This window comes from Schistocerca serialis, chromosome 2 (genome assembly GCF_023864345.2).
Source record: "Schistocerca serialis cubense isolate TAMUIC-IGC-003099 chromosome 2, iqSchSeri2.2, whole genome shotgun sequence".
NCBI lineage: Eukaryota > Metazoa > Arthropoda > Insecta > Orthoptera > Acrididae > Schistocerca > Schistocerca serialis.
This window is the reverse complement of record NC_064639.1, coordinates 454,250,495-454,275,859: the sequence shown is the minus strand read 5'-3', so window position 1 is coordinate 454,275,859 and position 25,365 is coordinate 454,250,495. Positions and strand designations below refer to the sequence as shown.

Below are 25,365 nucleotides of genomic sequence, written 5' to 3'. Positions count from 1 at the left end.
AGAATAGGACCTCTCCACAGCTCGCCGTCGTACTCGCCGACAATGGTCATTCGAGATAGTGCAGGAACACTATTTACCGCTGAACACAATACGACACCTCTTATCAGTAGTCAATGCTTCCCCATCACGGCCCACTCCAAACGCAGCCGTCTGTGTTGCGTGGTTAACGGCAGTCCGCACATGGGCCCGAATTCGCTAGTCCGGTTGCTTTTCGAACCTAGAGGACTTTGACGAGTTCCCACACAGTCCAACATCAGGCTAGTACCATTACCGAATGCTCCACAAATCTGAATATTGTATGATTCGACCAGCTGGCCAAATGGAAACACACAATGAACCCTCTTTCAAATTTTGTCTCACACGAGTAAGCGGCATCTCCGTGTCCTTTAGAGTGATCACTCAACCGTCTGCCTCCGTAGCGGAGTGGTTTGCGCGGCTGACTGCCATGAAGGGTTCTAGGTTCGATTCCCGGTAGGAGATCTTATTAGCTCGGGGACTGGGTGTTGTGTCATCCTTATCATCAGTTCATCATCATCGACGCGCATGTCGTCGAAGTGGCGTCAAATAAAACGACTTACCCTAGGCGGCCGAACAATCCCACACGGAATAACCTGGCCGAAAATGCCATATGATAATTTCATTTCTCTCTCAACATCTGGCGCTATTCACGTACTTTTGTATATCCTATCACGTCTGGTAACAATACTTAACAAGAACAACACTAAAGCACTTTGCTGGCCGTTCTATCTATCACAGAGTATTCCTACTCTAATCATTTACATACCCGACTATGTCTTCTCGGTTCTTCACTTTTAATGTCAGGCAGTGTATACATAACCATGAAATTCAATAACTCCTTCGAAATGTCCAGTGTACTTATAGTGTCTTTCGCAGAATTCTTGCAGTAAATATAAGTCTTAACAAACGAAATATCGTCTACATGGGACACAGCCACCATTAGGAATTATTAGCGTAGAGATAAATCGCCACCCGTCACGGATTATTTATCCTTATTACTAGTTTTATTCTACAGACGAGAGCATCTTCACACCTGTGAGTGGAAATTAGAGTATACAACAACAGTATTAAGTGAAGTAAATCACATGACTCAACTTAAAAAATGTAATTTACATTCAGTGCCATAACTGCCACACGTTAAACGTTTAAAGGTCCTCTCGGCGGCACAAAAAATGGATTTTGTTGTTCGTGGGAAGTACATTGGCCGAGTGTATGCTACAAAGGACAACAGGGAAAAGTTACCGTATGACGATCAGAGAACAAGAACCAAGGTGTGTGCAGGTCACCCAGCCAGTCTGGGGGTAGAATGAATTTTTATTTTTATTTCCAAAATTTTGCCGCTTAAATTTTTGTCTGCAGTGTTCGAGTACAATTCATTGCGGCCTACGTGCTGCATAGGACCCTTACCTCTCCAGGGTTTGTACGTTCCCGTGAAACGTGCTAAGAAACAATTCACTACGCACCGCCTGTCGGAAAGGGGCTAGACGCTCTATTTGGTACCGACTGGTCAGCTAGCTATGACGCGAACCATCTCCTCTCGCTTCTTATCCTTCGGATTTTATGACGACGCCAACACGAATATCTTTGTATAACCACTTTGACTGGCAGACGGTCTCGCAGGTCGAAACAGGCGAGCCCAAATTTATTCTGTGTTGGAGAATATATTGACCTTGTATCAATTTAACTCTTGTTTAACAAAACCTCCATTCGGATACCCACACCCTCCTCTGTCCTAGTATAAACTGGTTAAAATTACTTGATAGTTGACACTTCACGTATTGGAGGCGTCTTCCCCGAATCAGAGCGCTCATCGTCACGCCTGAAGTGTTCGCCGTTGCCAAACTTCCACAACAAATGGTCAATTAATGGTAACGAAATACGCGCATTGGGTACACACCACTAGCCAAACACTACTTGATTCTGTCGCACAAGACGCGATTCGGCTTTAAATATTCAATTATCATCAGAGAGATCGGCCTACAGTATATAAACTTCATACTTCATGGGGAAAATCCGTTCTATAGACAAATAAATATGGCGATACGATTTTAAGGTCATCCAGTGGTAACGTCACAGTCTACGGTGCAACAGGATTTTGGTTCGAATAGTGACACATGAAAATATATTTTTTCTTCTTTAAATCTTTCCCAAAAAGACTGAGTATTATTATTTTCAATTAATTGGTTTCAGTCTAATTTTTCTATTTTGATTCTTTTGTTGCATCTTGACTTTTTACTTGCTCTTATTTTTCCACTTAACATTCTTCTTTCGTTTGGAATCTGCCAGTGTTGCCTGTAGCCTGTATAAGAGTTTCAACCAGGATTGCTCATCGCTCGGTGTCACGTCAGCTCGCGTAGAAAAAAAGAAAAGTTACAGTTCGCTTTTAGCGCTGAAGCTAAAGCTGAAGTTTGTCTTGAATTTGCTCGTACAGGACAGCTTTAATCGCCGCAAGCAAAGCGAGCATGTTTAATAGTTCTGCCGCAGCTGGCTGACCGCCGTTTTCTCGGACACATTGCATACGAGTATTAAGTGATTGTGATTAGTAAATAATAGATTTCAGCTATCAGTCGTCCTTTTGCATTCTCAATGCACTATCATTTTTGATCAATGCATGTAATGCCTGTTGGTCGGGCTACATCCACAGTTCATTGAGAATGGCTAGTTCCTAGCTGAAATCTAGATCTGTCAATAAAATTTCAAAAGGACGACTGATAGCTGAAATCTATTACTTACAAGTCAATATAACAGTCGCTGCGTGCAACAGCCTTCTGAATGGAAGGTAACCTGATGAGGTTTTGATTAGTTTAGGATACGAATGAAAATTCATGGCACGCATTGTCCCGCAGTTCAGTCATTGGTCATTGAAAATTAGCTGCGGACAGAGCATCTCGCGCTCCCACCGCATCTAATGGCACCAGCTTCCAGCATTGCTCCGCATTACATGAACAGCATTTCAGCGCTTGTGAAGGGACCCACCGTGTTTGCGTGTCTCTTTTAACCGAGCGATAGCCGATGTGGCAGCACTGCAGCGCAAAGTGACAGACGTTAACTATCAAGTAATTTTAAACGAACTATGGGACCCATCCTGATTGGCAGAAAATGTGAGGAGCCGCGGGCAGTGGACAGCACTGGATGTGCGCCACATTCTGCAGGCCGGTCGCAGGCTGGCAGTGCGTGCGCTACATGGGACGCGTGCGTGTGGGAGCGCCAACGCGTGCCAACAATTGGGCGCTTCCTCCAGGCGGCGCGCTCTGGGGACGCCGGCGTCGCCGCCACCAGCGCCACCTGTGGCGCCTCAGAGGGGCCTCGGCACGCGGACCAGTCCGCCACCACTCCGCAGAGGCCACCTTCCCGGTACTCGTACTGACTCGTTGCACGTTTCCACTGCGGCACTCAGACACCTCCCGGCTATGCTAGTGCTGATGTAAGCCCAATTCACACTGGGCGTCAAGAGATCGTCAAGCCACGTCATGGAACTGCTGTGCTCCCACTTGCCGGGGTGTCGTTTTACGAAAACGACTTCACGTCTAACTTCCCAGTACTGGTCGATGAAAGCTATGAGGGACCGTCCATCGAGCAAAAATGACGGAACTGGCAAAAGCGGTAGAATTTATTAACAGTCGAAGCAAATTATTGATGGATGTTCTTCACGGAAGCTGCATGGTAAAGCATATTCACTGCTGGGAACGGAAAGGTGCAAACATTTCAAACTATCAGCGTCTTCAGGGAAAAATATGTAAAATAAAAAAATTGAAAAGTCAATAGTCAAACGTTTTGTGAAATTGTTGTTGTTGCTGAGGTCTTCACACCAGACACTGGTTTGATGCAGCTCTCCATGCCACTCTATCCTGTGCAAACTTCTTCATCTCCCAGTACCTACTGCAACCTGCATCCTTCTGAATCTGCTTAGTGTATTCGTCTCTTGGTCTCCCTCTACGGTTTTTACGCTCCACGCTGCTCTCCAGTACTAAATTGGTGATCCCTTGATGCCGCAGAACATATCCTACCAACCGATCCCTTCTTCTAGTCAAGTTGTGACACAAATTTCTCTTCTCCCCAATTCTAATCAATACCTCCTCATTAGTTATGTGATCTACCCATCTAATCTTCAGCATTCTTCTGTAGCACCACATTTCGAAAGCTTCCATTCTCTTCTTGTGTAAACTATTTATCGTCCACGTTTCACTTCCATACATGGCTACACTCCATACAAATACTTTCAGAAACGACTTCCTGACACTTAAATCTATACTCGATGTTAACAAATTTCTCCTCTTCAGAAAAGCTTTCCTTGCCATTGCCAGTTTACATTTTATATCCACTCTATGTCGATCATCATCAGTTATTTTGCTCCCCAAATAGCAAAACTCCTTTACTACTTTAAGTGTCTCATTTCCCAATCTAATTCCCTCAGCATCGCCCGACTTAATTCGACTACATTCCATCATCCTCGTTTTGCTTTTGTTGATGTTCATCCTATATCCTCCTTTCAAGACACTGTCCATTCCGTTCAACTGCTCTTCCAGGTCCTTTGCTGTCTCTTACAGAATTACAATATCGGCGAATCTCAAAGTTTTTATTTTTTCTCCATGGATTTTAATACCTACTCCGAATTTTTCTTTTGTTTCCTTTACTGCTTGCTCAATATACAGATTGAATAACATCGGGGAGAGGCTACAACCCTGTCTCACTCCCTTCCCAACCACTGCTTCCCTTTCATGTCCCTCGACTCTTATAACTACCTTCTGCTTTCTGCACAAATTGTAAATAGCCTTTCAATCCCTGTATTTTACCCCTGGCACCTTCAAAATTTGAAAGACAGTATTCCAGTCAACATCGTCAAAAACTTTCTCTAAGTCTACAAATGCTAGAAACGTAGGTTTGCCTTTCCTTAATCTATCTTCTAATATAAGTCGTAGGGTCAGTATTGCCTCACGTGTTCCAACATTTCTACGGAATCCAAACTGATCTTCCCCGAGGTCGGCTTCTACCAGTTTTTCCATTCGTCTGCAAAGAATTCGCGTTAGAATTTTGCAGCCGTGACTTATTAAACTGATAGTTCGGTATTTTTCACATCTGTCAAACCCGCTTTCTTTGGGATTCGAATTATTATATTCTTCTTGAAGTTTGAGGGTATTTCACCTGTCTCATACATCCTGCTCACCAGATGGTAGAGTTTTGTCTGGACTGGCTCTCCCAAGGCTGTCAGTAGTTCTAATTGAATGTTGTCTACTCCCGGGGCCTTGTTTCGACTTAGGTCTTTCAGTGCTCCGTCAAACTCTTCACGTAGCATCATGTCTCCCATTTCATCTTCATCTACATCCTCTTCCATTTCCATAACATTGTCTCAAAGTTCATCGCCCTTGTATAGACCCTTTATATACTCCTTCCACCTATCTGCTTTCCCTGAAATTATTTGTCTAAAATTAAGGAATAAAATAGGTCAGAGAAAAAATTGACGCACCTCATTTGCTGTACACGATTTCGAGTTTCATTGAGAGGAGCTTCAAATGTTTCTCTAATCAGTTTCATTTCTAACTTTTATACAAATCGTTTCACAAAACATTTGACCGGATTTATTTCGATTTTTTATTTTCAAGTTTCCTTCAGAAAGCTTCATCTTATGGACACCTCACTTGCCTTTCTAGCGCCGTATGTTCTCAAAATGTCCTGAACTTTACACTTGATTCGAAGTAATATATTTCGACAATTAACTGTCACATCACTGTTACTTTTTACGTGCATAATTGCTAGACCTTCAAAAGGTTAATTTTTTTGACACCTCATTTGTCTTCCAGTGTCTCCTGTTCTCTAAATATCCTAAATTTAGTACTTGATTGGAAGAAAACCATTTTGGAAATGAAATATCACAATAATGCAACTATTTTATGCAAAATACCTACATTTTAAATAGAACTTTCTGACACCTGGTTACCATGGGTAGCAGTAGCTATTCGAGAAATATTGCAATTTATTTTCAAATCACTAATTAAGTTTTTCTTAATTAGTCTGCTTACTTTCAAGCAATTAAACATTACTTTTGCGAAGCTATAACTCTCGCTGACCGATTTCATACCCCATTTCTCCACTTCCCACTCTTCCTACAGCTATGAAAATCTGGACAAAAACCCAGCGTGTAATTTATAGGGGAAGTCTTGTTTTCAATCTACTCAAACAACTCACTAAAAACAGAATAATATCTGAGTAGCGGTGTGTATCGCCGTTGTACTTAATTCTTTACGTCTTGTATCTTTCTAAACAGCCAAATGACGTCAAAATACTGTGCTTTTCTCTCTTAATGGAAAAACCGTAGTCACATATCTTATCCTCCACACATTAGTTTGAAGGAAGCTCCATCTAATGGTACTCCTAATGAAGGTAACTCGGATTTCAAATAAAACTGAGGATGACTTGGTCAACGTCTAAAAATGAGATGCCATATATGTCAACGAGTTCAGCTGGACTATTCACTGGTAAGTGTTTGACACAGACTTCATGGAACTACTTTTCGAGTATTTCTTCACCCTTCCACTCTCCAACAGCACATGGGAAAAAGTAAAAGCCTAAATATTCCCGTACGAGTACTGACTCTTTTCCTTTTATTACTACGATAATTTCTTCCTTTTGTACTGGGATATTCAACAAAATATTTTCGCATTCAGACGAGAAGTTGGTGACTCAGTTTTCGCGCACGCAACTAAAAGTGCCTTTGTTTTAATTGGTTGCCATCCCAACGCGCTTGTCCTATCCATGACGCCCTCTCCTTTATTTCGCGGTAACATAAAACGAGCTGCCTTTCGTTGAAATTTTTCGATATCTCCGTATACCTGTCTAGAAACGATCTTAAACCGAGCAGCAATAATCCAGAAGAGGGCGGAAAAGCGCAGAATATACAGTTTATTAAATTTGTTGCATCCTCTAATTGCAAGCGCTCTCCCAATAAAATGCCGTTTTTGGTTCGTCTCCTCAGAATGTTTCTTATGTCATGGTTCCAACTTAAGTCGTCCGTAATTGTGATAGTATAGCATTTATCTGAATCGACAACCTTTAAATATATGTGATTTATCGCGTAACTTATCGTGTAACGGATGTTTTTAGCGCACATGTGTATGGCCTAATACTTTTTGCTGTTTAGGGCTAATTGCCACTTTTATTTTGAAATTCGTTTTGATCTTCTGTGACTTTGCCAGAGGGTAAAAGACACCATCATCTGCAAATAATCTAAGAGGGCTGCGCAGTTGTCACCTAAACCATTTATTTCAGATCTGTCACTTCTGTTTCACTAGATGACTTCCCATCAGTTACTATGAACTGTGACTTTCCTGACAGGAAGTCAGGAATCCAGTCGCACAACTGAGACACGCAGATAGTGTACAAGATATTTGTAACGAGCGATGTCAAAAACTTCTGGAATTTACAAATGTGGAATCGTTGTTGTTAATATTACCATATATAATCAAATAATAAATAAACAATTTCTCTTGTCAGCTGTATTTCCTACTATATTAAACTCTTTATAATACTAGATGCTTTGCTAAATTTCAGGGAGCTAACGACCTGGAATTAAATTCTTCGTAGTTTATGCGACTGAAATTCTGTAAATATAAAGTTGTAAGTATTTGTCATACCTCACAAACTGGTGCTTTTCCATATCTGTAACGTCTGAATTAGAAACCTGGTACTATTTAAATTTGTTAAATGAGCGGTCTGGCACAGTCGATTTAAACAAGTGTTATCAAGAAATAAGTTACATTTTTATAAAGTCCTGTGCAGCGTTTACATTGCTTTGAAATTAAAGAAAATTAATAGAGCTCGCTAATTACAATAAACTTGTATTAATAAAGATACAAAGAGAAAATAATTTTTTAAAGTTTATATGGAAATCATCAACAGTAACATTTCGTTAAGTTGCCGTAGTTTACGTCAGTTCAGCGTTGATTCAGTGGCATCACATTCGAAAGCTGTGTCAGTTTAAATACTAACAAAGAAAATTTAATTCAAGAATAGGCTCACTCTTTAAAGATTTGATGATGTGTAAAATATCGTGTATATTCACTTTTACAACGCCGTATAATCATTTTCTGTTTTTTCTATCTCTTGCCTATCTCTTTCTTTTAAAAAAGGAAGTTACACCATTTTTGAGCATATATTGTGACTGAAACAAGAGATACATACTTTCTTTACAATATTTTTGAAGAGTCGAATCAAAAGAGACATTTAAGAGATTACTGCTTGGGTTACTCCTTTTTACAATAATGGTTTTGCTAGCTTTTGTAAGCAACCTCTCTATTGGGAGAGAAGTCGCAGTAACATTCAAGTACAGTGTTATTAAAACACTAAGCGTCGAGGACACATGCTTGAGATTTTTCATGTCTCTAGAGCGTTCTATAACTGTCAGCTACAGGTTTTGACAAACAGAGGGATATTTCTGCTGAGTCGAGGATCGCAGTGCAAGACAAGTGCGCATCTCATTTGCTTGATTGTGTGCAGTACTTGCAACGAGATGTGACCATACATTTGCGAAATCCCTTCCCTGAAATATTAAATTTTGTCGCATTTCTTTTGTGAAGTGACTCCGCACATTGCTTTTGCAGTCCATTTCCCACTTCGCTAGCTTAGTTGCTTACATCTCACACAGAGAAGAATGCAATATACCTCTTCATCAATGGGTAGTTTCCCGCAGACAACATTGCACTGACTTATTAGGACAGGTTGTAAAGAGTTGTAGATTTAAGATAAGCAGGGGAGATACAGATTCGTTAGATTCAGACAGGAGGGGAATTCACCGATTCCTTTCTGTCCGGAAAGGCCTCGGAAGTCAGAACGGTGCCGTCCGGCCGCCGGGAGGGCAAAGTGATCAGCAAACCGCTCTCCTGGTCATTGTCAGTTTTCGTGGCCAGAGTCGCTGCTTCTCAGTTAAGTAGCTTCTCAAATCGCCTGACAAGGTCTGAGTGCACCATACTTGTCAACAGCGCTCGGCAGACCCAAACTGTCATCCACCCAAGTGTTAGCCAAAGCCGACAGCGCTTAACGTCGGTGATCTGACGGTAACCGGTGGCAAAGCCTTTGGCAATTCACCGACTGGGCAGTTTTAAATACATTAACTGAGGCTTAAACGTTTGCAATGAGTGTGAAACACGAATTTGTGTAATATATGTGAAATATCTAGAATACCAGGACGAAAAATGAGTTTATTAAAAAATAATTAGACTCTTACCTTATAAATAAGCTGAGATGCAATGTATGACTGTGATAATTCATGAATCTTCGTTTGAGTGAGTTTATTTGGATGGCTGTGTGAAATATTGGGAGTACTTACATTCAACATCTAATAAATGGACGGTATATAGGAAATAGAATTGTGGAAACCCATTATCTGATGGAGTCATGATATGGTCGACATATCGTCAGTATAACATCGATATCTGACAATCAATATTATTTCTATAAAACAACGATATTTTCCAAATAGCATTGACATTTCTACGTTAGCACTGAGTTACATTTCCTTCAATAAAGAATTCTTACGTTATTTAGTCAGTTTTTTTGTCAGAACTGATAACTGTATTTCAAAATACAGAATAACTGCCATAATCACCAAAAGGGCAACAAAAGGCTCCTTCAGGCCTGTACAGAGATTTAAGAACTTTTGCCATAATTTTACGAATGCATCAGGCTGCCTGCCCCTCTACCTCACACAATAACGTCTGTTTTTCAGTCCCGTTCCCAGATACGAATATGGGGTGCTTATGTTGTGTTAGTTAAGAGACGTTCCTATTGATTGCAGGAGATAAGCGTTAATGAGGCTCTCAGAGATGTCTTTCATTTCAATAATTAGTGTTCAGTTGTTGGTAAAACAAATTGCTTTTGTTTGTGCTGTTGAGGTTAAGGAAGCCTTTTGTCAATTTAGACACGGAAGGTAAGTAAGATTTTATTTCAACAATGCAGCTTTTTCCAGTTACTGAAGCGTTGATTTATAATATTTTTATTAGTCTGACCAGGCTTAAGGCTTCTGTGCCATTAATTTTTTTGTAAAATAAAGGCGATGCCATTTGGTTACATTGGGCATTTTGTTTGAAAATAATTTATTATTTAGTCTTAATTTTTATTACGGTTAGGAATTTAATTATTTTATGTGTAAACTGCTGAAAAGCATTTCAGAATATAAAACAGGATGCAGTACGTACACTGTAGTTGTAAAAAAGTCTGTTTTATGTGTTACTCATTTCAAATTAATTAAGGATTAAAGGATACTGAAACTCTTCAGGACTCATGTTAACTCTTGAAAGAGATGTTTCTGACGAGGGCATTCTTTCAGTTGCAGATGAAGGAAACGCAATAGCAACTGAGTTGGAAGAAATTAGCTGTCATACAACAGAAATTCCCCAAAACCTGACTGCTGGGATTAGAAATCAAGACAAAGTTGATGTAGACGACATGCGTCTGATTGATTGGTTAGAGAACTCACTACAGATGCCAGTTGGCCGGTTAGTAGTGAGATAATGTAGATACAAGGAATGATGAATTATACTTCACACCAAGATGGAGATATCGTGATACCGAACTTGTGGACTCTGTCTGTAATATGTAACAGTTTTCTCCTCCACCATGTAATAATTTAACACCTATAATGTACTTCAACCAGTTTAGTGATGATGGTTGTCTGTTAAACGGGGATTGCTTACATTCAACACATAGTAAATGAAGAGTATGTAGGAAATAAATTGTGAAAACCTAGTATTTTGTGAAAATTTTTCGCAACATACAAATCTGTACTCAGTTAAAAAAACTGTACCGGTATTAATACTAAGCTCTTTGAATTGAACAGTTGATTAGTATACACATTTACTATGCCATAGTGAAGATGCTAAGCTATAGAACGTTTTGAGTAATGAGTACTTGCTTTCCTATTGTTACTGATAATGTGCCAAGGAACCATACCATAAGCTCAGACCACGTTTTTATGTCAATGACAACGTCAATGTGTTATGCAGAGATGCCTCTGCATATGATTAAAAAGTTTAACTTTAAGCCCTGTTGATGACCTCAGAGAAAATTTCTTGATAACTAAACCTGAAGAATATACACCTGTTGATGAAATCATCATTCCTTTCAAACGAAGATTTGGTTATAGACAATACATGAATAATAAACCTCATAAATGGGGCATAAAGATGAAACTTCCTGGCAGATTAAAACTGTGTGCCGGACCGAGACTCGAACTCGGGACCTTTGCCTTTCGCGGGCAAGTGCTCTACCATCTGAGCAACCCAAGCACGCGCCCTCACAGATTTACTTCTGCCAGTACCTCGTCTCCTGCCTTCCAAACTTTACAGAAGCTCTCCTGCTCAGGAGTCGTGCTTGGGTAGCTCAGATGGTACAGCACTTGCCCGCGAAAGGCAAAGGCCCCGAGTTCGAGTCTCGGTCCAGCACACAGTTTTAATCTGTGAGGAAGTTTCATATCAGCGCACACTCCGCTGCAGAGTGAAAATCTCATTCTGGGGCATAAAGGTGTTTGCAGTATCTAGATTTTCTGGAGTATTATATGATTTTGTAATTCATGTTGGTAAAAACACCAAAGTTTCATAATATTCTGTGACAGCCGTTTTCCATCTTTTAGAGCACTTGTATCCCTAAAGTGAAATGCTATGTTAGATACAGGGTCTGTAAGAGCTCACAAGATTGCAGACTAAAAAGTGATGTTGAGCTATACCCATAAAATAGACACAAATCAAAACATTACATCACCAAACTATGTTTGATAATGAGCCTGCTCATTTGCCTTCTTCACATAAGGCAGTTCAACCTATTCGTCAAATAACACGTTGTTTTGTAGCAGAGAGAAATCCTTATCCTGATCTTGCAAAGTAACAAATAAATGAATGAGAGGGGCAGATTTGCACAATATGCTGACTGAGATTTACAGGACTGATATAAGGGAAAAGGATACTTCGAATTGTGTTTCACCTTCATGATCCATGATCCATGTGTTGTAAATGCATGGCTGCTGTACGGGCACCACTGTTAACAAATGGGTAAAAACAAGCTTGATTATAAAAAAGTGACATTGCCCAAACTTTGTTGCGACTAATAAGCCACGAAAGATAACTCAACCATCAAGAGAAAATGAAGTTATCATAAAACATTCTTGAAGAGCCCCAGAACCTGTGGCAGATATGATATTTGATGGAATGGACCATTTCCCCACTTGTATCTCACAAAATCAAAGATGCAAGTAATGCATACAACATTATTCAAGGGTGACAGGTATCAAATGTAATGTCGCATTAAGTCTGAATAATGGGAGGAACTGCTATCTGATTTACCATACACGTGTATAAGCTGTGTGAATTACTGAAGAATAATTGGAAAATATTTTTTAGGAGCTGAAAAATTTCAAACACTCTGCTGTCAGTTAATGAGGCCTTTATATGTCCATCACCTCTCATACATAAATGACAATGGTTCACGTACAAAACATTTTTTTACACCTATCTTTGATGCTGTGTTCTGGAAAGTGTCAAGACTGTACCTTGGGTTTAGGAAGTAGCCAGCTCATCTCGATCCTACGCAGTACACTGTGATCCGTTGCTTCTAGTGTATCTCTTAGTGTTCCTAATCACTCCTAACTTTTCTTCTCTGAAGCATGTGGTAGGGTGAAAGCATGCTATAGGATTACATATGTCTATAGAGCTGCGGCAACAATACTCCAACGTTTCCATTGAAAAATATACAAAAACGTGTTACGTGACTGGCCGCGGTTAACGCGCGAAGTAGCCGCACCAAGCCCACATCTATACCTCCAAATACATCCGTACGATGGAAACCACTGTTAAGTGCATGGTAAAGAGCACTTCCCATTCCCATTCCTTTCATATACCAAGCGCTGTAATTATTCTAATCTCGTCTTCGCGAAGTAGCCGCACCAAGCCCACATCTATATCTCCAAATACGAGTACATCCATACGATGGAAACCACAGTGAAGTGCATGGTAAAGAGCACTTTCCATTCCCATTCCTTTCATATACCAAGCGCTGTAATTATTCTAATCTCGTCTTCGCGGTGACCACGGGAGATATACGAGGAGGCTGTAGAATATTCCTAGATTCCTCCTTCCTCACCTCGTAAGTAGGCTTTCTCGGGGTATTTACCTGCATGTCTGAATGAACAGACATTACTGACGACTGACAACCGTCCGAAATTAATTATAAGGAAATCCGCTAAATGCGAGTATCTTGGTATCAGCAGTTTTAGGTATAGATGTGCTCCCTATTAGTGACAAATAAAAATTTTGCCAGACCTGGACTCGCACTGGAGTTCCCGCTAATTGCGAACGGTGGCCTTGACCATTTGGCCTCTGCGTGAATGACTTCTGGACCGATCCGAGCTACAATATTTCACACTGCCTACATTCATATACCATAGTCCCGTATACTCATCACTTCATGCTCGTAGCTTTACTCTGTATTATCGCTCCAGTGAGAACGAGACTGTGAGGAATCGACACCCATGTTATTATCGTCTTGTGCGCACCTCGGCACGCAGATTGGGTCGGACCGAGAGGCATGCGCGATTGGTTAAAACGACCGCTTGCGATAAGCGGGAAATTCTATTCGAGCCGTGGTCTGGCACAAATTCTTGTATGTCACCGGTACGTAGTACATCTATACCTAACACAGGTGATGTCAGGATATTCACGCTCACCGAATTTATTTCTCATTAACTTCGAGGGATAGTTTACTTCTATCTTTAAGTGTCCGCCAGTGCAGTTTTTTCAACACCTCCATGACGCTCTTCCATGGGTCAAACAAATCTGTGACCATTGTGCTGATCTTCTTTGTATACATTCAGTATCCCTTGTTACTCCTATTTCGTACATGCCTCATACACACGGGCAATACACTAGGGGTGATCGCTCGAGTGGTTTGTAAGAAGTCCTCTTCGTAGACTGACAGCATTTCGCTAGTATTCTACCAATAAACCGAAGTCTGTCATTTGATTTCTCACAATTGAGACTATGTGGTGGTTCCATTTCATCTCCCTACATATAGATATACCCAGATATTTGTATGAGTTGATCGACTGCAGTTGTGACTTATTGATTCGCCCGCATCTCGTGGTCGTGCGGTAGCGTTCTCGCTTCCCACGCCCGGGTTCCCGGGTTCGATTCCCGGCGGGGTCAGGGATTTTCTCTGCCTCGTGATGGCTGGGTGTTGTGTGCTGTCCTTAGGTTAGTTAGGTTTAAGTAGTTCTAAGTTCTAGGGGACTGATGGCCATAGATGTTAAGTCCCATAGTGCTCAGAGCCACTTGAACTTATTGATTCTGAGGTCATAGATACACCAATTTTTCGTTTTGTGAAATGCGAAAATTTACATTTTTGAACATTTGAAGCTAGTTGCCAATCTGTGCACCAGTTTGAAATCTTATCAAGATATGAAAATATTTGTTCAGTTTTCTCCAAACGCTAGTGGTCAGTAGATTGTTTTTTCTTTCAATCAATTTGTTCAGTCGAATGAAAAAACCGAATGAAACTAGACATTGCGGTCACGTCTGTAATATGAACGTTTTTACTCACTCTTCAGGTTCGAGTGGTTTCACTTACTCTGAGACAACCGAAAAGACAGAAGTCTCTGACAGTTATATGAGTATTTTCACTCGTGCAGGTTCGAGTGATTTCATTTAGACCTACATACTTTTTTAGGCTTTTCGGTTGTACAGAAGTCTCTGACAGTTATATGAGTATTTTCACTCGTGCAGGTTCGAGTGATTTCATTTAGACCTACATACTTTTTTAGCCTTTTCGGTTATACATGAACCATTTTTAGAGACGAATAACGCATCTTATTTCTAGGAGATGTAAATAAAAAGTGTATTTATAAAGAATGAAATATTTTTGAAATATTTGTATTTATTTACTTATACACTAATTTTTCGTTCTTCTGGCACTAAATATGAAATTTTGTTTGGTTGTAAAAGGCTAATAACTGGTGATATATGACAAATTATTTTTAAATAAGTGAAAAATTGCTTTTTTTTATGTTTGTTGAAGCTCTGTCTGTCTCTTCCCTTTATTTCGCACTCATCAGCGATAATTCTAATCCGTAAATACTGAGGTCAGATCAACAGAAATCGTATCAGATACAATTTTTTAAATGTTTAATGACTTAAATACTTGCTGTTTACACTTATACTGTCACTTGTTGGAAGTATGCTATTGCGAGGAATATCGGTCATCATTTCTTCGAATTTCTTTGATGAATGAAGTTTCATAACATGAACAATTCTTGTAGACACTGTACATCGCGACACATTTATCGCGAGGATCACTTTCTATCAAGCCAGAAGTCTTCCTCCATTCCCGAGCCACTGAGAGTTTCGACATTCTGATCCAGACATAAAATTCGCTATTAAGAAAACGCCTGCTTATAAACATTGGCGAAAAACTGATACCGAAGGTACTTATTAGCACTGACGTAAGTAAAAAGCAAATATCTGAACGACAATAACAATGATGCCAGGCGATAACAGAATGCAGTCAGCAGTAATGTTTAACAATGGCAAAACGATCGAATGTTTCTGTTCAAACTGAATACGCCGGAATGCGTCGACTGTTTCGATTCAGTTCCTCTCACAGACTCGTTTCACTCGAAACAAGGAATGGATAGTTCAACCGATACGTAAAACTACTTTCCGTTATATGTAAATTGATGGTTGAGGGCGAGAAAGGAAATGAAAGAGAGAGCATTACCTATGTCAGCAGCATTGGAATGGTACGCGGAATCAGCAGCGACGAGTGTAAATGTGTGCCAGATCGGAATTCGAACGCAGGATCTCCTCCTTACCAGGCAGGTGTGTTATCCACTGCGCCATCCGGGATGCAGTGTTCATCGCAACTACGCGTGATACCTCGGCACGTCTCATGGCCGACCCACACTCTCACTGAGCGCCATCTGTCCGCAGTTGGTGTCCATTTCCTCCATGTTCGCGAACCTGAGTTTCCTGCGGAGGTCGGACGTAATAGCTCATCTGCACTGAAGAAGGTGGATTCATTGCCAATCTACTAGAATCAGTTATATGAATGCGTGGTGTTTGTTCTTTCGCACATATCAGGAAGAACAGATGCATACATATAATACGTAAAACTACAACCGCATGAGTCGATTGTTTTCCAAAAACCGATTGTTTTCATTCGGTTGTGCTCATCGGTAGGTCACGCCTGCAGATACTTCCACATCTGTCGATAATTCTCCATTTAAGATAACATGCTGCATCCTCAATCTAGTCACGGATTTCGCTTGATAGTCATATGATAATAAGTGCAAGTGTGGTATTAACTCGAAGCTTTTTAGAAATCAATAAATACTACATTTACCTGAATGGTTTGATCCATGGCTTTCAAGGCTGGTTGGCATCGAGAAGGTCACTTCGTCCAAGATACCTCAATACCCATTTTCAATGTCAGGGCTCTTCTTTCATGATACAGTCTATACAAGGATAAACTCGTGGTGTAGACCACGTGACTCTAGGTTGTAGATAGTAGTATCATACATCCAGGTTTACCCAGATTTGTCCTAATTTTGCAGGTGTACAAAAGCGGCCTTTTTTTATCTTTTAAATTTTGTTTGTACAACCGTCCAGGGTCAATCGGGACCTTTCACTGTTTCTGGAGAAATTAGATTTATTGGAAATATAGATTTTAACAGATCTTAATTAAAATTCACTGAATGGGGACTGGCGCGTGATTAGGTTTGTTCATATTTTATTAAAAAACCAGTGGAGATGACTCTTAGACAATCTCCTGTATGTACAGGGTATAGGGGTATAGGTACAGATACTGTGATAATTGATGGCTCAATAAGTACTCACCTCAGTGTGTTGAGTTGTTCTTTCTCTGAGTCTTACAGACCTCACATAATTTACTACCTGACTTTCTCTACACGGTCGTAACTGCACCATGAAGTGCACTACGCCTGTCAGTATAGGCTATCCATTTTGCGTCCTTGCGTCTGCATTTCGATACCGGACCTGCTGCCCAGAGGAAAATAAACTTTAATGACTTGCTCTGACCCCCCCCCTCCCCCCACAAACACACACTTGGAGGTACTAACCAACCTAAAAACATAGTGCTCGTATTAGATATAACTGTTAGTCTCAAATGAGGTAAACCCTAATGTAACGTTGTTCAGTACAATTTCATCAGTCATCAATAGACATATCTGCTCTTATACCCCTAATACCCATACTTTCCATACTTCTTTGTTGAGAACAATGAGAAGCCGCCAACAATCTATCTCGTGCGCCGAGCCGCCCAGACGTGCCGCGTTGTCGACCAAGTTATCGTACACAAACTATATGTGTCCGGGAAAATAATCCGACTTAGCCCAAATTTTCAGTATTTCCGACGTCTTTGCCCGGTTTCAGCAATTCAAGTGTTGGCAGGCCTGTCCTGTGTTCATCATAAGAAAAAACTTGATATCAACATTACACAATGTATTATTCCGCGTTTGCTGGGATCTCACCGGATTTCGTTTCATGAGGAGCGGAAGCTGTCTCGAGTGGAACAAATTACGGTAATAATGATACGTTCAAATGGTTCAAATGGCTCTGAGCACTATGGGACTTAACATATGAGGTCATCAGTCCCCTAGAACTTAGAACTACTTAAACCTAACTATCCTAAGGACATCACAGATCCATGCCCGAGGCAGGATTCGAACCTGCGACCGTAGCAACAGTGCGGTTCCGGACTGAAGCGCCTAGAACCGCTCGGCCACAGCGGCCGGCTAATGATACCGCATGTCGACTGAGCAATAATACAGGACAAAAGCTTTACCGGCGCATTTAATTTGGACCGCACTGGCTAGTGAGCTGGTCCAACTAACCTGCAGTGACGTGAGCAGTTGCACCTATGACGTAAAAAGTAACGAGAAATAAACAATATAGCTTCGAATGTAATTTAATTTTTAAACAGAATGACATAATATTCAGCAAAACACCAGCAATACCGCACCATTTTTAGCAGTAGAGACGGAAAGCATAACATGCTCCTGTTCGTAGCTAACATAGCGTTGTAATTACAAACAAGAATATAAAATTTTGTAACTAAAATTTGGGGTAATTGTTCTGCACTAGAAATGTGTGACGCAAAAGCTTATTGTAGGGATTTCACGGTATAGTTCAATACTGAAGACATTGAAGGTATTAGTTACAGACAGTCGTCTGGTAATCTCTCAGTTCCTTTCATCTCCAAATCCGTGAAATACATTTCAGTACTGGAACTGTCATCTGCTACATTGATAATGACTCAATCGACAACAGAATCCTTGAAGCCATCCAAGCAACACATTTTCTGCTTTTCATCTACGGCACATGCCATTCTGTATCCCTCCAGCGTTCGACAGTGACGCGAGACAATGCTTCGTGCGGAACTACATCTGACAATTTAAATGTATTTTTATTTCTCCCCGCAAATTCCTTAACTTTCCCCAGATCAGTTGTGTTGGGTTCATATTGTAATTGTACAGTGGCAAATGTATAAATGCAGCATTTTATAGTGTGCTCAATGATGCAAAAAATATTGTTGTCTATGTTTCCACTACACTTATCACTCTGGCTCGTGAGAGACCACATCAATGGGCATAATCCAGTGAAAGTATTTGATTTTCTATTTTTGTTCTAAAAATTTGATTTGTTATGTTTTCTTAATTTAACCAAACTTGGTAACAATCTTTTATAAAATATCAATAGTTAAGAATTTATAGTCGTAATGAAAACAGGAATTTACGTGCTTTATTTATTTAAAACAAGGAGAGTTTCATTTTTCATTAACATTATTAGATATGTTTTAATTAGCATATATATGATGAATTTGACACATAAAAGATGTAGGTATTATAATCTGAACCAAATGAAATGAAATGATCATATGGCATTGTTGGCCGGAAGGACCCATTCAGGTTCGGCTGCAAAGTGCAAGTCTTATCACAGTCGACGCCACATTGAGCGACTTGTGTGCCCATTTTGAGGATGGAATGATGATGAGGACAACACAACACCAGTTCATGAGCGGAGAAAATCTCCAACCTGGCCGGGAACTGAACCCAGGCCCACTGCATGGGAGGCAAACATGTTACCACTCAGCTAAGCAGACAGACATCTAAACAAAACAAAAAAAGAACGACGAAAATGAAATTTGAACCCATATCATTCTACAATGCTAACGACTCCAAAGTGGACCCTATACTTAATTTAATAAATACAGTTCCTTCGAAAAGTTCAAAGCTGATTTTTTTCTGTAAACTTGTGAAAAGCGTTACGGACAACCTGTTTCTATGAGCGTGTCTCACTACTGAATAGGAAGCAACGTCAGTCATTTTCACGTCAACCCTGTATTAACAGCGTGACAACCAGGACACAACAGGGAGAGACTGTGACTGTCCACGATTGTTGAAATAAAATCTATATAGTTAAAATATAATTAAGAAAAAATTTGATGGCTGTTAATACATTAGAATGTCTTAAAGATTCATTTACTGAAACATAATAACAAAGATATCGAACATTCGATGTAATATTAATAACACTTCTCCTTATAATTTATCTTTCTTAACCATGTACACAGCTTATGTTTAGCATCATGATTGAATGTAAATATTGTCATCAATGGTTTTGGCTTTCTGGTCGGTAACTCTGATCAAATTCTATATAATGGCATCTGTGTTCTATTTTTATTTTTGATATGAAATATCATGTATGTTAGACTGGTTATCATTATTATGTTCTCTATTTTGAACGTTTCTGTAAGTTCCATATCTTTGTAGGGTATGTCCCTTACAGCTGTACTTTTGTAACTTTTTATGACTGTGTTAATTTTTGACATCACGACTTTGGAAGTTTTATCATATATTTAATTCCTTTTCTTTCCCCCCTTCCTACAAACACTCCCACAATTTTTTATTATTTTCACAGTTGTATTGCTTTTATAATGTGTTTAAGGACAGTGTTAAAACCCACATCTTATTTTCCCCATTGTATCCGTAGTTTTGTCAATAAATATATAAAATCATATGATATGATCATTTCTCTCTGTTTTGATTTTACAATTCAGTATTGTCTTCATTTGTTAATTTTTATCTTTATGCTAAATGATCTTTTTTGATTGTGTCTTATGACTTTGTAGCAATGTTGATGAAATATTTATTAACCACTGTGTTAATGTGTAGATTCACACCATGTCTTTTTATTTATTTTTATCTACATGATAAATGAAATTTTAATTTCATTTTGTGATTGTCTACTCATTTGGATGACATATTTTTCCGACCAATGTGTAAAAGTTTAGATAAGTTTTTTTATAAAAATTTTTTGCTAGAATGTGTCACATGTATAAAATTTTATATGTTTGCGTCTACATATTCTACGGCCCTTTTAAATTTTTCTTCACTCTTAAAACTTGTATTTCCTTCATAATAATTTAATTTAATGTGTATTTTTGTCTGATGGCTTGATTGATTTTAAGTAAAACAACATTACTACAGACAGCACAACATTATGCATTAAAAAAAAATAATACGTAAGTAGGGCCTACTTCCAAGAGCGTAACGTGTGCTGCGGCTGCTGGCGAATCTTTGCGCTTGTTTGTGTTTACATCAGAGTTATTCTTACGGTGAACGATATATGCAGGGTGTATCAAAAAGAATCATTCGATTTAAAAAAAATCATAACTGTTTGCTACTTGAGATATGTGAGTGAACAATGTACTGTTGGAAAGAGCAAACTCTCGAGTTTTACATCGTTCTCGCTAGGTACCAGCAGTGTGCGCCCATGTCAGTTCTAGTAAAAATGACGTCGGGTCAACAGAAAGCGTTTTGTGTTCTACGTTTTGCGCAGTGCGGGTCAATAATAACTGTTCAGCGTGACCTTTGTACTAGGCATGGTGAGAATCCTACAGAGCATTAGACGCTGGCATGAACAATTCCGAGAAATACACTCCTGGAAATGGAAAAAAGAACACATTGACACCGGTGTGTCAGACCCACCACACTTGCTCCGGACACTGCGAGAGGGCTGTACAAGCAATGATCACACGCACGGCACAGCGGACACACCAGGAACCGCGGTGTTGGCCGTCGAATGGCGCTAGCTGCGCAGCATTTGTGCACCGCCGCCGTCAGTGTCAGCCAGTTTGCCGTGGCATACGGAGCTCCATCGCAGTCTTTAACACTGGTAGCATGCCGCGACAGCGTGGACGTGAACCGTATGTGCAGTTGACGGACTTTGAGCGAAGTCGTGTAGTGGGCATGCGGGAGGCCGGGTGGACGTACCGCCGAATTGCTCAACACGTGGGGCGTGAGGTCTCCACAGTACATCGATGTTGTCGCCAGTGGTCGGCGGAAGGTGCACGTGCCCGTCTACCTGGGACCGGACCGCAGCGACGCACGGATGCACGCCAAGACCGTAGGATCCTACGCAATGCCGTAGGGGACCGCACCGCCACTTCCCAGCAAATTAGGGACACTGTTGCTCCTGGGGTATCGGCGAGGACCATTCGCAACCGTCTCCATGAAGCTGGGCTACGGTCCCGCACACCGTTAGGCCGTCTTCCGCTTACGCCCCAACATCGTGCAGCCCGCCTCCAGTGGTGTCGCGACAGGCGTGAATGGAGGGACGAATGGAGACGTGTCGTCTTCAGCGATGAGAGTCGCTTCTGCCTTGGTGCCAATGATGGTCGTATGCGTGTTTGGCGCCGTGCAGGTGAGCGCCACAATCAGGACTGCATACGACCGAGGCACACAGGGCCAACACCCGGCATCATGGTGTGGGGAGCGATCTCCTACACTGGCCGTACACCACTGGTGATCGTCGAGGGGACACTGAATAGTGCACGGTACATCCAAACCGTCATCGAACCCATCGTTCTACCATTCCTAGACCGGCAAGGGAACTTGCTGTTCCAACAGGACAATGCACGTCCGCATGTATCCCGTGCCACCCAACGTGCTCTAGAAGGTGTACGTCAACTACCCTGGCCAGCAAGATCTCCGGATCTGTCCCCCATTGAGCATGTTTGGGACTGGATGAAGCGTCGTCTCACGCGGTCTGCACGTCCAGCACGAACGCTGGTCCAACTGAGGCGCTAGGTGGAAATGGCATGGCAAGCCATTCCACAGGACTACATCCAGCATCTCTACGATCGTCTCCATGGGAGAATAGCAGCCTGCATTGCTGCGAAAGGTGGATATACACTGTACTAGTGCCAACATTGTGCATGCTCTGTTGCCTGTGTCTATGTGCCTGTGGTTCTGTCAGTGTGATCATGTGAAGTATCTGACCCCAGGAATGTGTCAATAAAGTTTCCCCTTCCTGGGACAATGAATTCACGGTGTTCTTATTTCAATTTCCAGGAGTGTAGATTGTCGTGTAAAGGCAAATCGCCGGGCCGTCCCCTACTGCCTGACACAGAAATCGAACGCATCCACCATAGTTTCACAAGGAGTTCGCAGAAATCCGTTCGTCGTGTAGCTCGACAGCTCAACATGCCCCCGATGTCCGTCTGGCGTGTGTTGCGTCGACATGAGGCTTCGTCAACCCAATTCCAGGATGCAGAAGACAGACGTGAAGAAAGTTCCAAATGTAAAAAATACAAATCATGGGCCTATTCGGAGTCTACGCAGAAGAATACTGTGAAGAAACAATCTTCTAAATTTCATCGACTTCGCCAACAACCATCCACATCCGATGACATCAGTCGCCGCCGGACTGTTATTAATTTTACCGACAAGACATTGGACGAAGCCACTTCGTCGATTTTGGAGAAAGGCTTGAATTTCGTTCCCACACCGAGACATTTGTTTACTATCGATATTATTAGTGCTGTGGAGCAGGCCATCGCCCGTTTTGCCGAAGATCGGGCAGAAGAAATTAGACAGGAAGTGTCTCATCATCTTCGTCGAGCACCAACACCACGGAAAAACATTTCTTATAGTGAAAGGAAGGCCATCCGGTCACTGAGGGAAGATAAGGATATTTTAGTTCTTCCTGCTGATAAAGGCAGTGCCACTGTTCTTCTTACTCGTGAAGATTATCTGGCAAAAATGGCTCGTTTGTTGGAGGATTCTTCATACCGTAAGCTACGGAGCGATCCTACCGATCGGATAAAGCGGAAGAACACCTCTCTTATTAAGAAGAGCTCATTGCCTGAGGATATCATTAAAAAACTTCATCCAGGGGCGGCAGTACCATCCAGGTTGTATGGTCTACCCAAGGTACATAAACCTGGGGCACCTCTTCGTCCGATCGTTAGTAATCTGGGCGCCCCTACTTATAATTTGGCCAAATATCTTGCTTCTGTTCTGAGCCCACACATTGGGAAGTGTGAACACCACATATCCAACTCGTCCGATTTTATTCAACGCCTGACGTCTCTACGCCCTGGAGCATCTGACCTTCTAGTGAGCTTTGATGTTGTTTCACTTTTTACTCAGGTTCCTTTGACGTAGTCTTTATTGCTAATTGGTCAGCTCTTGGATGACAAAACTAGTGAGCTGTGTCGCCATGTATTGACATCGACGTATTTTTTATTTAATGAAGCAATTTTTGAACAAACTGACGGTGTGGCTATGGTGAGTCCTCTTTCCCCTATTGTCGCCAATCTCTTCATGGAAGATTTTGAGCATATGGCACTTAGGACATCTTCTCTTAAACCAACATGTTTTTTGAGATACGTGGATGATATTTTCATCGTTTGGCCACATGGAATGGAATCTCTTCATCGATTTTTAGATCATTTTAACTGCCTTCATCCACGAATCAAATTTACGATGGAAATTGAAAAAGATGGAAAATTACCTTTTTTGGATGTCTTAGTACATAAGAAAGAAAATAGGACTTTGGGACACAGTGTATACCGAAAACCTATGCACACGGACCGCTGCCTCCATGACACAAGTTGTCATCCACAACATCAACGTTTGGGAGTTTTACGCACACTGGTCAAGATGTTGTTTCGGATTCCGATAACTTGAAACAGGAGTTGGATCACCTTAACGTTGTTTTAAAGCAGAATGGGTATTCTGATCACCAAATTACTCCTGCTTTTCAATTTGGACCGCCACGAGAACCAACGGTGGACACTTCCAAATCAGTTGCTTTTTTACCCTTCGTGGGAAGTATTTCTTCGAAAATTTCAAGAATCCTCAGGAAATATGATATTAAAAGCGTCCTTATGCCTTTGGCCAAAACTAGATCCCTTCTTGGATCGGTTAAAGATGATTTGGGACTGAGGAAGCCTGGAGTATACAAGATTCCCTGTCACTGCGGAAAGGCCTACATTGGACAGACTATTCGTACAGTCCAAGATCGATATGTGGAACATCAACGGCATACACGTCTGCTCCAGCCGGAAAAATCAGCCGTTGCTGAACACTGTCTTAATGAATGGCACAATATGGCGTTTAAAGATACGCAAATTATTGCCTCGACTTCCCGTTACTGGGATTGTGTATTGAAAGAATCAATTGAAATACGTCTGTCTGATGATATTATTAACAGAGATAAAGGTTTTCCTTTAAGTAAGACGTGGAATCCTATTTTATCACAGATAAAACAACAACGGTCTGGTTTCCGTCCGGCTGCATTTTAAGTTTGCGATTCCTCGCTTTTGACAGTTTTCACCGCTGGTGCCGCTGCAATTCTTCGCCTCACAGAGGGCAGCTCTTCCGTTGCTCTCACACGCGCAACGGCCAGCACCCGCGGTATAAAGGAGCCGCCGAATCTGAGGTCTCTTCAGTTCCGGCGTGATTGCGCACTCAATCTCACCTGAAGACGGCGGCCAGATGGTCCGCCGAAATATCGTGTTGTCGTCAGGACGATGGAACCCGGCTGCAAACCCGTGAAAGTCATCAGTATTTGATACGCCGGGAAAATCTACGTTATCACAACAACATGTGCAATTTCGTTCTTGGCAAGATGGAGGATGACTGTTTTCTTCCACGCTTATTGGTTAGCGACGAGGCAACATTCCATTTAATGTGAAAAATGAAACGTCATAATGGGAGAATATGGGTTGGTTCAAATGGCTCTGAGCACTATGGGACTTAACTTCTGAGGTCATCAGTCCCCTAGAACTTAGAACTACTTAAACCTAACTAATCTAAGGACATCACGCACATCCACGCCCGAGGCAGGATTTGAACCTGCGACCGTAGCGGTGGCGCGGTTCCAGACTGTAGCGCCTAGGACCGCTCGGCTACCCCGGCCGGCTGAGAATATGGGGTACGAAACAACCACGTGAAGTTGTACAACATGAGATTGAGTCTCCAAAATGGAATGTGTTTTGTGCAGTTTC

General features: G+C 41.3%; 1 protein-coding gene across 1 annotated transcript in view; it reads right to left on the bottom strand.

The window, feature by feature from the left end:
• Positions 1-25,365, bottom strand: part of LOC126457340 (sodium/hydrogen exchanger 9B2-like) — a 372,728-nt gene that overhangs the window by 178,218 nt on the left and 169,145 nt on the right. The window lies entirely within an intron of this gene.